At 42.2% G+C, this 16184-nt stretch overlaps 1 protein-coding gene and 1 pseudogene across 2 annotated transcripts in view; both read left to right on the forward strand.

Annotated features, from left to right (window-relative positions):
- The window catches only part of TAFA5 (TAFA chemokine like family member 5), a 297491-nt gene that overhangs the window by 238830 nt on the left and 42477 nt on the right, over positions 1-16184 (forward strand). The window lies entirely within an intron of this gene.
- On the forward strand, positions 14259-14375 carry LOC136657921 (5S ribosomal RNA; annotated as a pseudogene).

The raw sequence follows: 16184 nt of genomic DNA on the forward strand, positions 1-16184 counted from the left end.
GGGGGAAGGTCATTTATTAATAGGGCTATTGGGAGATGTGAGCCCCCACTGGTAGCATGGTGTGCCTTGTCAATTGTCAAAAACCTGGCGGGGTGCCTTGACCATTTTAATGCCTTGTCAGTGTGCCGTGAGATGAAAAAGGTTGAAAACCACTGCTGTAAAGGGTGAGTTCACACCCGCCTAGGGAAGTCAGTGGGGGGGGGATTGGGGAAGGTGACGGGAGTGTGGAATAGAGGCTTTTCAGGGCAGAGGAGTGCAGACTAGGTCCTACACTCCTTGGCATTAATAAATCAGACAATAGCCTAATTGCTGCAACAGCCTGATACTATTAAGGGTTAAACAGGGGTGCTGCATGAGGGGAAGCGCTGCTGCCCAATTGCCATTATAGCTATACCCTTTATGTAGCAACTGTTACCCTGCACATCCCTGATCTTGTCTGATCTTGGAAGCTAAGCAGAGTCAGGCCTGGTTAGTACTTGGATGGGAGACCGCCTGGGAATACCGGGTGCTGTAGGCTTATACCATGATCTTGGAAGCTAAGCAGGGTCAGGCCTGGTTAGTACTTGGATGGGAGACCGCCTGGGAATACCGGGTGCTGTAGGCTTATACCATGATCTTGGAAGCTAAGCAGGGTCAGGCCTGGTTAGTACTTGGATGGGAGTCCGCCTGGGAATACCGGGTGCTGTAGGCTTATACCAGAGTCTTTCGAGACTGAAGGTTGCCAACCATTTTTTGGCATTTATAAATCAGGCAGCAGCCTTTAGGGCTGCAGCAGTCCAGTGGTACCAGCAGAATGGTCCCAATCTAATGAATGTGCTCAACAGACTCTCCAGAAGGTGGTGTGTCATGCCCCCCCCCCATCAAAGAAGATAAAAGCCAAGGCTTGAGCAGCTGGTAAAGCAAGACACTTTTTTTGGGTGGGGGGGTTCATAAAGCGTCGTGGGTCCCAATAGAATGGCATTTTTAAAAGTGGGTCCCGGTGCTAAAACGTTTGGGAACCACTGCCCTAAGGCATCACAACTCACATTTTGGGAACTCTTAATCTAACCAGATGAATAGTTTGGTAGAATTTGCAAGTTTGTTTTCTTTTTTGTGCCCCACGTAAAGGCAAAACCCTAATTTTGATGATGTGGCATTCAAAGAGTGGGAGAAGGTTTTGTGTTCCTGTCTTTTACACAATCATATCTGCTCTTGCAACTCTCACATGGCAGTCTCTGGAACAAATCTCATGAGCATGAAGGGGAAGGAAGGAGTCTTCATGTCTCTCATCCACCTCCTGGAAACCTCCAGAGAACAACCAGTCTTCTGGGCAGCTGGATTTGGTTGGGAAAATTGTGAAAAGGTAGCCACAAATCCCAGAAACATTGTATTACATTAGCTACTGCATCACATCCATTAACTGTGCCCGTAGAATGTAAAGTGAAGCATTTTATATTCATGTTAAATTGCTTCCTTGGAAATTTCGCTATCATTATAGGGGGTCGTAGGAGAGGGGCCAGTTTCCTTCAGTGATCTGAATAATATAATCAAGGCTGTATCCATTTCTCATTGACAACAGCTTCCTTTCAGGTTTGGGGGTTTCAGGTTTGTCAGTGTACAAAAGCAAAAAAAACACACTATTCTGTTGATGTTACAGGGGAGATTAATTTTGGCACCAAAGTGTATATATGTTGTCAATGATCCATCACTATTTAATTGTTACTTAATTAATTCCTTCTTTTACATGATGCGATTTCAAGGCACGGAGCTTAACAGAACATTCATGCTCCAGTTCCCCAGCAGCTAACCTTTTTAAACTTCTGTGATTTTACTGCTAAATTAGCTGAAGTGGGAAATTAAGGAGTATGAAGAAGCTGAGAGAGTGAGCTCACAGTGGATAAAGGCTGTAATTACTCTGACATAGAGCTCAGTGCTTAGCTAGTAAAATTTACTAAGGATCTAGTTTCACCAAGGGATGTGACTTTCTTAATAGAGTTTACTTACACACAGAGCAACTTAGCATTCCCTACCATTAATATAAATGACATGCTGACTGGGTTGGAAAGGTAATTTGTTCCTTACCCTGAGCTATACTATACCATAGTTTGTTTCTACTAGCAAAATCTGTGAAAGGTGTGGTTTTTCCTATTATTTATACCTTTTATCCCCACCATATAAATCTGTTAGATAAAACTGTAGAGATTAGCCTCATTTCTTGTTTCACCATCCAAATGGTGGTCCTTTGTCTTATTACAGACTGGTGGAAAGACCTTAAAAATGAGCATGCATGTATTTAGCATTGCATAGAATTGGTATAATAAAAAATAGTTACAGCATGCTCTAAATACATAATGCATGTGTTAAATTATGTAATTAAGGTGTAATTGATGTTAGTCAACTTTTATTGCCTCTTCTGTGAACGATCCTGAGCTCCTGAAAGGGTGAAACAGTAGCAAATTAAAAATCAGCAAATAAAAATAAGGTACAGCTGTTTAGCATTGCACAATAACAATAAGCATTTTTGTGGCATTCTCTTCAGGCCTATCCACCATTCAAGCCCTGATGCAGCCACGCAAATGGGGTGTGAGTTGCATCTTGCAGTGGGGGCGCAGTCATGGAGATTTTATAGCCTAGGGGTGTTAACAGGGTAGACGTGGACATCCCAGCGAGTACCCAAGGCAATGCACAACATGGAGTAAAACAAGCAATATGGAGTTTACTCCAACAATATGGAGTAAAACAAGCAAAAACAAAAACCAACCCCTGCTAATTGGATAAGAGGCACTTTTTCAAGTGGGTGCTCCTTTTTTAGCAGGGGGAGAGTAACTGGCCCATCTCACCCCAGCAGTGTCTGTTCTAGTGGCTGTCTGCTGGTATTCCTTTGCATATTTTTAGATTGTGAGCCCTTTTGGGACAGGGAGCCATTTAGTTATTTGATTTTTCTGTGTAAACCGCTTTGTGAACTTTTTGTTGAAAAGCGGTATATAAATACTGTTAATAAATACTGTTAATAATATCCTACTTGGGGGAAAAAAATATTGTAACAACTCACAACAACAGAAAGCACCCAAATGTAAAATTCACTGCAGGAGATAAATACTTTTGGAGTAAGGTTCTTGATCAGATGTTGCTCATCGAACTCCAGACATTCATGGATTACAAGGATTGTCTAAATAGATTTCATCCTGGTTTTCACCCCTTGGTTTTGGGAATGAAACTATTGTGTTTGGTGAACAATTTAATTAGAAGAATAATTGGGATGCTATGTTCCTGTTAGAGGTTGGCACTCCTTGTCTGTGGGTTTGGGACCCATGGATTTGAACCAACATGGGTCAGAGGGCCTCCCCATGCAAAGAGTCTTTCGGCCGTGTTCGGAAAGAGGCTTTCTGAGGCCCAGGGAGACTGTGCAAGTCTTCCCCAGGCCTCAGAAGGCCTCCCAGACGCAGCTGGAAGACTCTTCCAGCCGAGTCCTGGAAGTACAGGGAGGGCCGACTCCCGGATTTGATTATCTGCAGGTTTTGGTATCCGCGGAGGATTCGGGACAGTTCTCCCACAAATACCAAGGTCCATCTGTAATTCTCCCAGGCTCATGGGTGACTTTTCATACCATTAACCATGGTATTTGCCTGATTCCTCTTTGGTGGAAATTCATTTTGTCCCATAATTCCACTCCATGGCACTTATGCTGTGGGGTAGAGCTGGACAGGTTCCTGCCCTCTGTGCTGCTTTTGCTGTTTTTGTGCCTTAATGCTCTTTTAATAACACAGTAATAAAAATTGCAGTTTAACAGTAAAAATACAATGGGGCATTGTAGCAGAAAGGAGGGGAATGTGCGAATAGGGGTAGATACCTTGCTTTTTGGAGTACTGGGTTGTTTGTTTTTTCTATGGAACAATTTTCCCTTAACGCTGCAGGCTTCTGCACTCCATGCAATTTCGTTTCAGAAGATCTGTTGACCCTCTGAAGCTGATTTTTAGGTAGGAAGTGTACAGAGAGCTGCTGTGGCGGGGAGAGGGTGCGGAAGCTCACTTGCACCAACTTGGTTGCAGTCGGACTTATGGCCATAGCTTGGAGCAAATTTTTCAGAATGTAGCAAGTTCTCTAAAAGAAGGATTACAATACTGAGAATTGAAGACCTGCACTTTATTATAGTGTCTTGAAAATCAAAGGAAGAAGAGCTTTTTTAGAAAGGGGTGAGAAAGGTTAAAAGTATTTGAGGAGGCTGACATGGTGAAGAGAGAAAATTCTCGCTTTCGTCTCAAAACAATCAATGGCAGGCATTGTTCTGTTTAACGATTGTAGCAAAAAGTGCACCATGCCTTAAGGTAATGTTCTCTGGAGCAGTGACTCTGCATTCCAGCCCTTGTAACTTGCCAACTGTAATCTCAACTCTTCTTTTTTGGACTAGTGCTATCACAGACTCAGCACTGACCTGTTTTATTACTGAAAACCTAGAACTGTTTCGAATCCCAGAAATAATCCGTCTCCTTTAAAGCTAGGCTTCGGCCGCAGGACTCAGAAGGCTGTCACTGTCAGAGAAACAGAATATTTTATTTTCAAGTCCCTTTCTCCCTTGATAGATAATACTGTAATACGGTGTCTGCTAGTTGATGAAATCAGTGATTTCTTTGGAAATAGAATAATCAACTAAAATAATTATATACTTTTTCAGATCAAGCTGTGTATATTAGTTTTATTCTTTTCTGCAACTGCAGTTATAGAGTAGCCAGATATATCATGTTTGACATGGTATGGAACCTCCTCTTGTCGTTGATCTGTGATGGTTTTTGTATGTTTTTCAAGATGCCATGAGATGGCTGACAAATCCTAATGCAGTGGTCCCCAATCTGTGAAGCATGGTTCCCAGGGGTGACGCAATGAAAGGATGACACCTACCATCCGTCACTGCACCACTTCAAACAGTGGCAGGAGGCTCAGCGCGGCAGGCAGAAACTGCATCCACCTCCCCACTGCTGTTTGAAGCGACGCACCATGTCTCTGAACCCAGAAGTAACTGTCGCCGGTCACTTCCAGGAGCCACACACTTCTGCTGGAGCACTTGGGTCCTTGTAGATCCAGTAAATTTGGGAAGTGGTTCCCTAACGTGTGAATATAACCTTTGCAGAAATAACACCCTGGTACTTCTTTTCATTAAATTGTATCTCATAATATGGAGAGATTTTACTGACAGAAGTGGACAGGACTAAAATTGTTGACATTAGGGATGTATAGCTACAGATGGGTGCCAAGCTTTCAATGGGTGTGGTTTGACTCAGTTAAACTGATTCAGTTTAAAATCTGAACCAAACACATAGGATCACCCATAAAAAATGGCCCCATTTGCCATACTGCTGTATTTCAGTTTGACTTTTCGATGTCATAGGTAGGAAAATGCCTGCAGGAGAAACAACTGTAATTCTATTCTTCAGTTTTCACAGTTGAATTTTAATTGATGTGATGGATTCATTTGTGCTATTAATGTTTTAAACAGAACCTTCTAAAGTGTTGGAAGTTTCCTGTCCCTCCATCCTCTCACTTTCAGTTTGCATTACATAACATACAGCTGCTTGAAGCTATCCTTGCCTTTTCATCCCCCATGAACTCTTGTGTTTGTCCTTGTTTTCTCAGCAATTTTAAATGTCACCTCACTTCTCTTCCTAATCCTGTTCCTTCATGCGGGATCACAGCATTTACTTCGAAGGAGGGAATAATGCTGATGCAGAAGTTTACATTTGTTTAAACAGTGTCGTACTAGTCATGCCAAATCACCAAAGTTTGTAGTTATCTATTTTGCAATACAGATTTATCTAACACATAATTTTCAGTTGTCCTGTGAATTTAACACTACCACCCCCACACTCTTCTCTGACTGAATATAAAGAAAAGATCTTGAAACATTTTATGTGTTCAGCATACAGCAGCCTAGGTTCTCAAGGGCTTGGAGATGCATGCACAAACCTTCTGTTTCAGATGCTTTTGTTTGCCCAAATCCTTCTTGATTGCTGTGAAACTACATGAGCTAAAATGCTTTCTGCTTAGAACTACCTAAGCAGACTTTTGTTTGGTGAGTAGAGTGGGTGATCACCCTGCCTGTAGTTCCCCATGGGCAATCTGATAAAGTCCATGTGCTTTAGCACCATCAGTGCACATGCATAAACATTGCATGCTAGGAAATACCCCAAAACACTGTGTTCATGGAAAAGAGACAGTTACTATCCCCCTGCTAACTATAAGAGGAGCATCACTTGAAAAAGTGCCTCTTCATTCATTTATTTATTTATTTATTTATTTATTTATTTATTGGATTTGTATTCCGCCTTTCTCCCCGAAGGGCACCCAAGGCAGCTCTTTATCCAGTTAGCAGGGTAAATCAAGTTAGCTATCAAGTAATTTTTAGTATAAGTTCATCTTGGGGGCAGCTGACCAACTCAGCAAAATTATCACACAGTTTCCATAATGTTCATGTACAAATTTATCATTTAACATAATAAAAACACGATGAAAAGCGTACATGATAAGAACCAGCAAGCAAGACAACTAGACACAGGTTCCTAGAACAGATGAGAACAGTGTTGTCATCATGGAAAGGTCACTATTTCCACTTTGAGATAGGCTTCAGATCATAACCTGACACTTTTGTTACATGCTGACAAGTCCAGGTTCAACTTGTGAAGATGTTAGCAAAGAATAGTGCACAGAATCTACAAGTCTGTTTGTAAGCGTGGCATGTTAGCAATGTAAAGTGTTAAAACTGTATACTGTTTTAATGATAAGTCTCTCTCTCTCTCTCTCTCTCTCTCTCTCATTATCACCTGTAAAATAATTTGCTATGCAGTATAGTACTTAATGAGTGGTTATCTGACACTGTGTGTCTAAATTTAATTTAATTATTTCATCTCACATTAATTGTGGGATAGAAAGTGGTTGGATATAAATGTTTTAAAATAAAAAAATAAAAAATAAACTTATTTGGAAGATTTAATGTATTGATCATTTACAGACATAAGTGAGTATTAAACAAAAAATAAAATAAAAATAAATATTGCTTATCCAGAGCTTAAATAACAGCCACATTTTTTGAAGTTACTTGTGCTGCAAAAACAGTAAAAAACCTGTTCTTTGTCTAACCAAACAGGGATGCAACAGCAATTGACTTTTGATTCCTGAAATGGTCAGTAGAGCAACTGTGTCTGCACTGATATTAATCCAATAAAGTAAATCCATTGTTTTCTACTAATTAGGATTTGAAACTGGTTGCAGTTTGCAGGTTAAGAATTGTGTTTAACATTGACCATTGACATCATTTCCCAAAGACAGACTAAGGGCCCAGTCCTGTCCAATTTTCCAGTGCCGGTGCAGCCGTGCCAATGGGGCATGCACTGCATCCTGTGGTGGGGAAGCAGACACAACGTCCTCCTTAAGGGATGGGAACATTTGTTCCCTTATCTTGGGGCTGCATTACAGCTGCCCCAGCACCAGAAAATTGGATAGGATTGGGCCCTAAGGCTGCAATCCTAACCACACTTTCATGAGAGTAAGCCCTACTGAACAAAATTGAACTGAGTAGACCTGGTTAGGATTGTGCCCTAACTCTATTAAATAATGAGACATGTTAGTTGGGACAAACCGAAGTTCCATCCATGTCAATCTGGCTTATACAGGATTCTTTTCTTTGGATGCAGTTAATACTGCCTGACTGTTGAGTCTGAGAGGGTGAGGCAGTGTGTAATCCTGCAGTACATTCTCAATTCCATAAATGTGGATTAGGAACAGGAAATTTTATTTTGACAGAGTAGTGCTAGTTATCAGGAGTGTAAAACTTATTGCGAATAGCTGGCTGAATGGCATCCATGGTGAGGGCTGGAAGTGATGTCATTGAGAGGGTGATGAACAGAAACAAGTGCTTTCTACTCACCTAGGAACACATTAGCTGCAAATGAGAGAAGAGATAAAATGCAAATCTTGATCAGTCATAAAGTAACTACAGGTCTTCAACTTGATGATCCTCAAAGAAGGCTGATATTACTCTGATGCAACAACTTCAAGTGTAGTTAAGGAAATATATTAGAAGTTGGTACTATGTTAGGTTCTTGCTATTTATATAATACAGTATAGTATATCTTTTGGTATGTTATAGTATAAATGATTTTCAGTAATTCAGAGCCTTGTTTTTTGAACCATTCCTATATATACCATTCTAGTATGAATGGTTTTTTTAGTTTTTTAATTCTAGTAACCATTCTAGTATGAATGGTTTTTTGAACCATTCATACTAAAGCACAGCTCTGATCAGGTTTGTAAGATTTGGGGTGCCCAAATCCATGGATTTGAACATCTGTGGATTTTGGTATCCGCAGGGGTTCCAGAAACAGAACCCCCGTGGAAAAAGAGGGCCCATCCCCCATATAATGATTTTGTGGATTCATTTAAATATGTAAATTTAAAGACTCTAAAATTTAAAATGTGAACAGTAATCATACAACCTGTTGACAAATAATTTAACATTTTCAGTTCAGTTGCTTAAGAAGTCATGGCTTTCCATTTTTGCCATCATCATGGCTTCACACAAATGTCCTATGAATGTTGATGTCTCATTATTCTGCACCACTTGGCAAATGAAAGGAACAGTGAAATATCTAGGGTTATTTTGGAACTGGCTTTAAAAAATGGATCCAGGCTAATTCATGGAACAAACTGGTCTAGAGTAGAGTGGGATGCAAAACAGTGCTTTGAACATTAATCTAAGCTTTTTCCTACCAGTGTTCAGCTAATTATGTCATTGAGAAGAGCCATCTGGCATCCCCCAGTGATGCGTTTTCTGTTTCCAATAGGTTGGTAACTAACACTATTATAAGAAAATGGAGCTTGCAGGCCTAGATACATTACCACTGCCACTGTAAATTCACCATTTCCATCTGAGCTAACTGATGTGAAGCAGGAATTCACTCACAACTGTGGTCCAGCCATATATGCTGATATGAAACGAGACTGGGCAGTTGTTGTTGTCTGTCATTTTGTGTATTTTCATGTCTAAAAAGCTTATGATTTTCATGAAAGAACAGAGACAGGAATATTGATGATGAAATTTACAAGGACCTTTCTAAATATAACAGTGCTAAAATGATGTTTTGTTTGCTGAATTAATACATTTAAGAAGCAGGTCAGTCCAACTAAAAGCCTTATATCTGACATATTTTGCAGACTTTTTGTGTATCTTCCCAAGTATTTTGAATATTTTTAGCATGAAAATAAACAAGTGTGTACAGCCAAGTGTGTTGATTCTCACATTCCTTCATTGCCATGTTCATATGTTTCTTTCCGTCTAATCCTACCTAAATCCCAGTGCAGCAATACAATGGTGCTGGGGTAGCATCTACTAAATCCCACAGAGGACTGGTGGGCCACTGTGAGATACAGGAAGCTGGACTAGATGGGCCTCTGGCCTGATCCAGTGGGGCTGTTCTTATGTTCTTAACTACAATTCCCAGAATGCCTTGCAGGTCTCTTGTTATCTGGTGTGCTCCCTGAGGCATTTGGTGGGCCGCTGTGAGATACAGGAAGCTGGACTAGATGGGCCTATGGCCTGATCCAGTGGGGCTGTTCTTATGTTCTTAACTACAATTCCCAGGAAGCCTTGCAGGTCTCTTGTTGTCTGGTGTGCTCCCTGGGGCATTTGGTGGCCCACTGTGAGATATAGGAAGCTGGACTCGATGGGCCTCTGGCCTGATCCAGTGGGGCTGTTCTTATGTTCTTAACTACAATTCCCAGGAAGCCTTGCAGGTCTTCTTGTTCTCTGGTGTGCTCCCTGGGGCATTTGGTGGGCCACTGTGAGATACAGGAAGCTGGACTAGATGGGCCTCTGGCCTGATCCATTGGGGCTGTTCTTATGTTCTTAACTACAATTCCCAGGAAGCCTTGCAGGTCTCTTGTTATCTGGTGTGCTCCCTGGGGCATTTGGTGGGCCGCTACGAGATACAGGAAGCTGGACTAGATGGGCCCATGGCCTGATCCAGTGGGGCTATTCTTATGTTCTTAACTACAATTCCCAGGAAGCCTTGCAGGTCTCTTTTTATCTGGTGTGCTCCCTGGGGCATTTGGTGGGCCGCTGTGAGATACAAGAAGCTGGACTAGATGGGCCTATGGCCTGATCCAGTGGGGCTGTTCTGATGTTCTTAACTACAATTCCCAGGAAGCCTTGCAGGTCTCTTGTTATCTGGTGTGCTCCCTGGGGCATTTGGTGGGCCACTGTGAGATACAGGAAGCTGGACTAGATGGGCCCATGGCCTGATCCAGTGGGGCTGTTCTTATGTTCTTAACTACAATTCCCAGGAAGCCTTGCAGGTCTCTTTTTATCTGGTGTGCTCCCTGGGGCATTTGGTGGGCCACTGTGAGATACAGGAAGCTGGACTAGATGGGCCCATGGCCTGATCCAGTGGGGCTGTTCTTATGTTCTTAACTACAATTCCCAGGAAGCCTTGCAGGTCCCTTTTTATCTGGTGTGCTCCCTGGGGCATTTGGTGGGCCACTGTGAGATACAGGAAGCTGGACTAGATGGGCCCATGGCCTGATCCAGTGGGGCTGTTCTTATGTTCTTAACTACAATTCCCAGGAAGCCTTGCAGGTCTCTTGTTATCTGGTGTGCTCCCTGGGGCATTTGGTGGGCCACTGTGAGATACAGGAAGCTGGACTAGATGGGCCTATGACCTGATCCAGCAGGGCTGTTTTCTATGTTCTTATGTTGTTATGACTTTTAGCTGCTGGAGGCCTCCTTAAGGTAAGGAGACATTTTAAACCCAGCACCCTCAAAGGGCTAACTCGGACCTATGCCAGTCCAATCGCCGCACAAGTCTGCATTGCTGACATCCATGAATGCAAATTAGGCCTAGGAAGTGGATCGATATTCTGCATGTGCCCCCCTCCCACCACCACAATCCACCCACTTCCTCCCTGTTACACCCTGTTCAACTCTTTCCCCACCTCCCTCCAACCCCTGTGCAGGCTTACCTGCTCTACAATAGCCATAAAGCAACCTCTGCCTGTGAAGCACTAGTTCTGCCTGTGTGGGGAGGGGGATGGGATTGGGGTGTTTGGGTTTCAGTCTTTTCTGCTTCATTTGTTTCTACTGTCTGGCAGAAATTGAGATATATAGCAATTTTTGAAAGAGACCTGTCTGAAGCTGTCAGTTGTGAGAACTATTTTGCAAGGTTATTGTTATTAACAGAATTTATATACCACTTTTTCACAAAAAAATTCACAAAGTGGTTTACAAACAAAATCACATGATCAAATGTCCATCATCTCCAGGACCATCAATGGTCGACCAGATGAATCTGGGAAAATTGCAAGCAGAGTGTGAATGCAGCGATTCCCCCAGCATCTGGTATTCTAGCCAAATGTTCTCTGTATGTGAGATATTTATCTTGGAGCTTTTGAAACCACAGAATTTCTACCCGATGAAAAGCAATTTGATCTCCCATGCACGCAGCTAAGACCAGAATTTAACTTTTCCATTTCATATTCCCCAGATTTTTCTCCCTTTTAATGGTTTCTATTAGCTTTGTATTAGCAAATGGTAATGGCATTCATTGAATTCTCATTTGATGGAAAATAGTAAAAAAAAAATCCATTGTTGTATTTGTTGCATTATAGAAGAAAACAGGTTGTTTCATTTTCAACATAAGGATTTTTTTTTAAACCACTGCAGACGTTAGCAGATTTATGGCATGCAAATTGCATATGGTAATGACATCCCAAAATATTCTAATCAATGTTTATTCTGCCACATTTTATTTTTGTTTATGTTTGAAGAGATATAAAAGCAAGATACAGAAATGTCTGAAACTATAATAAACCAGCCAGATAAAAATATATCAGCAAATGCCCATAAAATGAAAAACAGTGATAACATCCTTGCAAGGTCAAGAAAGCTTGCTTGGTAGAGCCTCTGTCAGAGTTTAATATTGGAACCAGGACCACATTCTGCTGTGGAGTTGGAATGAACCAAGTGTAGCTGGAGAATTCCAGCCTCACTCATGATGCAGAGAGAGACCTATTCAGACTCTCAACTCTTTTTTCTTCCCCTGCCTTAACAAGAGATGTCAAAGATAAGAGTAACTAAATATCAGTGAGCAGTGGCGTAGCTAGAGGGGGTGCAATGCACTAAGTTTTGCAGAGAGCCTCACTGCGGTGTGCAAGTGGCCCCTCTCCTTTGGGAGCAAAACAGGCGAAGACCCAAATTCCATCCCTGGCATCTCTGGGTAGGGCTAGGAAAGACACCTGGCTGAAACCTTGGAGAAGCAGTGCCAATCAATGTAGACAATATTGGGTTAGATGAACCAGTGGCAGTATAAGGCAGCTTCCTATGTTCTCATTATTAAAAATCATTTAACTGCTGACAGGGCATCTGAGATGAATTTTATCAGGGTGTACAAAGTTTCTTTGGGGCTCTTTCCCAAAGAGGGAGAGGGGTTCAAGCAGGTAAGGAGGGCAGCAACAGGGGCAGCTGGAACGGGACAGGGAAGGGGGCAAAATGTGACTGTGAGGGTGGCAGACTGGGTCTCTCCAGAGCCCTGTCTACCAGGCTTCCCAATGTGGAACCCATATCTACTCATTCAATAGATCTGGCCTCCAATCAACACAGCCCCCATCTTTAACTCTTCACAAGGTCTGTTAAGATCCCAGGAAATTTCTGTATCCCTTTCTTCCACACCTGAGCCCCTTTTTTTGAACCCCAGTCACAAGTATGATGTACCCTTGAACCTCCATCTTAAAGGCCCTGATTGCTGACTACTATCAAATAGCAAGCATCGAGACAAGACATGGTTCTCTCAAGACATCAGATCTCTGAGACAAGCATGGTTCTCTCTCTCCTTTGTCACTTACTCTAAGTGCACGTTTACAGGAATGTTATTGATGTAATATGTGCTGATCTTTCATTCTGGGTTCATTAAATCAGCATGTTCCTAAAATACACTATAGTGAATTAATTACTCCACTCTAAAAAACTCCTTAGAGAATTGTAGAAAAATCCATCCGTTATTTGTGGAAGAGTCATTCTGAGCTTTGTAAACTGTTCTAGCTAGTAATATAAAGCTAGTGATCATCATGACGTGTTTTTTTTTTTTTTAAATACTTGCTTATTTTGTTGTTTGCACCATGTTGTTATTATTCCCCAAGTTCATTTCTGGTTCCACTGTTGAACCTGATAGGTTTTGTCCTGGTTGATCCCCAAATAGTCTGTCTCTTCCCTCCATTCAGAGTGCCAGTATTTTTGTAATCAAAAAGTTTGGAAACCTTTTGGAAACTAAGATGATTTTGCAAACAATATGCCGGCTATATACAATGTACATTCTTTTTACTGGAAATTGCAAATATTCAGCTCACTTGTAGCAAGTGATTTTATGAGCATCTATTTATGGTGTAATATAATTTTAGCTCCCAAACTCATGAGATGCAAGAAGTCCAAAGGGAAGCCATGGGTTATAAACATCCATGAAGTTTGCTCAGATATACATCGCTAGGGTACTATAAATGGTAAATGGAAAATGAGGTGAAACAAGAGAAAATTGAATTATGATGGCAGAACCTCTGTCTCCTCTGTTTTAAGACGAAGAGAATCTCTGTTTAAAAAAGAACAAAAAAAAATTAAAAGCAATTTTGGGAAGGAATGCCAGTTTGGATTAGGACCTTACAACCTCTCCCAACTAATACTATCTAAACTAGACGTGCTCAGACTTTCAACTTTAGGGATGCTGGACCTTTAACAAGTGTATAGAAGAGAGAATTTCAGCAGGTGCAACTTGTCATCCCACAGATGACAAGCTGCACCTGCTGAAATTATCTCTCCTACACAATTTTAAAGGTCCAGGGTCCCTAAAGTTGAAAGTTTGAGCACCCCTGATCTAAACCCTTCACCCTGCAGATGCAGTAGTTGCACTGGAGCGTGTGTTGCATCCTGTGGGAAGCAGTCCTCGAGGCCTTCTCTGGGTAAGGGAACATTTGTTCCCTTCCTCCAGGGGGTGAGCATCCACTGCCTGAGTGGGTCTACTTGGACCCGCACCAACAGTTTGGTTGACAAGACCAAGTGGACTCCAAAAAGGCAAATCAAGGCTGGGAAGGAGGATAGGATGTCGGTGGCACTGCTGCTGAGGATACAGCTCCCTTCCCAGCCTTGACGCACCCTCCTCCCTATCCTGGTCACCACTGTGTTCCCCTCCCACCCAAATGCTGACTTACCAGCACCAGGGCTTTTCTTGGGTTATTAGTGCATGGCTTGTTGCAGCAGCAGCTGTTACCCTGCACATGCCCGATCTCGTCTGATCTTGGAAGCTAAGCAGGGTCAGGCCTGGTTAGTACTTGGATGGGAGACCGCTTGGGAATACCGGGTGCTGTAGGCGTATACCATAGTCTTTCGAGACTGAAGGTTGCCAACCATTTTTTGTGGCAGCAACCTAACTGCACTCTGTGAAGTGTCACCATTTGCGACAGGCTTAAAGCACACTTCACCACTGGAACTTGAGTTCTGGCAGCACGGCTGGGCTGTAAGGTTGGGCCCTAAGTCAAGCAATGTGTGGTTGGTGTGGAAGCCGGAGCATGAGAGCAAGTCCTGTCCCAATAGTGACGCATTCCTAAGGGGAGTGCTTTTTGGTGATATTTTTTTCTCCCAAAATGTCTTGATTACAATAACAAATTGTGGTGCATTTTAAAAAGTTATAATTATAAATTATAATAGCTTTAAAAATGCACTAGGTAGGTAATATGTAGGAGTTTTGAAAATGGTTTTATTTTTTTCACAGATTTTGTGATTTGAAAGGCAGAAAGCGGTCTTCTGTGTTTTTATTCCGAGTTCTCATTTGTATTAATTGTAAGCACTTTAAAAGTGTACTAGGTAGGCGATATAGGCAATATACTGCCATCGGATGCAACCACAGAATGTGTTTTTAACCGAAATAAGTAAGCACCTCTAATAATGTCTCAGGAAGCTCATGGTATTGAGGGAGAAGGAATCCACTCTTTTCCTGTGCTGTTTCCCAAGTTTAAATCTACAATAAGCCCTATGGTAGAAGACACAGTTCCATGTGGATAAGTGTCTGTTTTCACCTACAGGAGAAAGAGTAGCTTTGAGTGGAAGGGTGGGGGAGAGATGTGAGAGGAAAGGGTGAATGCCCCCTCTCCCAGTGTGTTGGCCTCAGTCTTAAGGGCTCAGTCCTACCCCCTACCTGCCCATAGCACTCAGTGCAGCAGAGGTCACATCTTGAATGTGTGCTGCTGCTGAGATCTTTCTCCTTCCACCCCCAAATCTCCCCCTGCCTGGCTTGCTCTCTGTCCTGAACTGCCCACAGTCCTCCTCCAAACTGCCCCTGCCACCAACTTTCCTGCTTTGGTTGGGCACCTGGAAGCATCTATGGTGCCACCAGCTGGCATCTAAGGTGGTCAGTTTGCAATTTCTTCTAGGAATCTTCAGCATACAGCAAACAGCACACAGCACGTCTGACTTGAAGTTTCACTTGTACCATAATATTGTTGTGTCCGAATGGAAAGAAAAATGGCCAACTTTCATGCAGTTAACATGTGCTGTCCTCTCTACTCCTAGTTTAGTTCAGTCCCTCCGGTGCTCCTTAAACTATTGCCTAGATAAAACCTGTAGTCACTCTCAGCAGCCAGAAGAACTGTTACCTTCCCCCCCCCCCGGCTGCTAAGAACAGATGAAAACAAGAGGAAAAGTAGATGAACGATAAATGTAAGACTTGCTGCAGTGCATTACTATATCTCTTTCCTTGTCAAAGAACAGAAGAAAAAAATATTGTATTTATTTTATGTTTATGCTGCATATCCTTCCTACACCATCTTCAGTTGCAGACGTCATCCTTCATATACACATCCAATACTACATGTCAAACTCTCCAGCTTTTTTAAAATGCATTATTTTGCCAAAAATTGGATAGAAACTACAATCACATGTATCAAAAAAAAATTAAAGCTCCAAGACAGGAATCTGCCTGTTTTTGACAATAAGATAAAACTGTGTTTCTCAACCAGTGGTACAGGTACCATCAGTGGTACTTGAGGTAGTGTCTGGGGGAACTCACTGGACCCCCCTTGCAAGACCAGGAATGCAACATAACCAATAGCTTTAGGAGGCTGGGCTCAGTGGACAGAGCTCCAAGGCATGCTTTTCCCCAGCTCAAGAAAGCCTTCCCTTTCAC

The sequence above is a fragment of the Tiliqua scincoides genome, chromosome 7 (genome assembly GCF_035046505.1).
Source record: "Tiliqua scincoides isolate rTilSci1 chromosome 7, rTilSci1.hap2, whole genome shotgun sequence".
In the NCBI taxonomy this organism is placed as follows: domain Eukaryota; kingdom Metazoa; phylum Chordata; class Lepidosauria; order Squamata; family Scincidae; genus Tiliqua; species Tiliqua scincoides.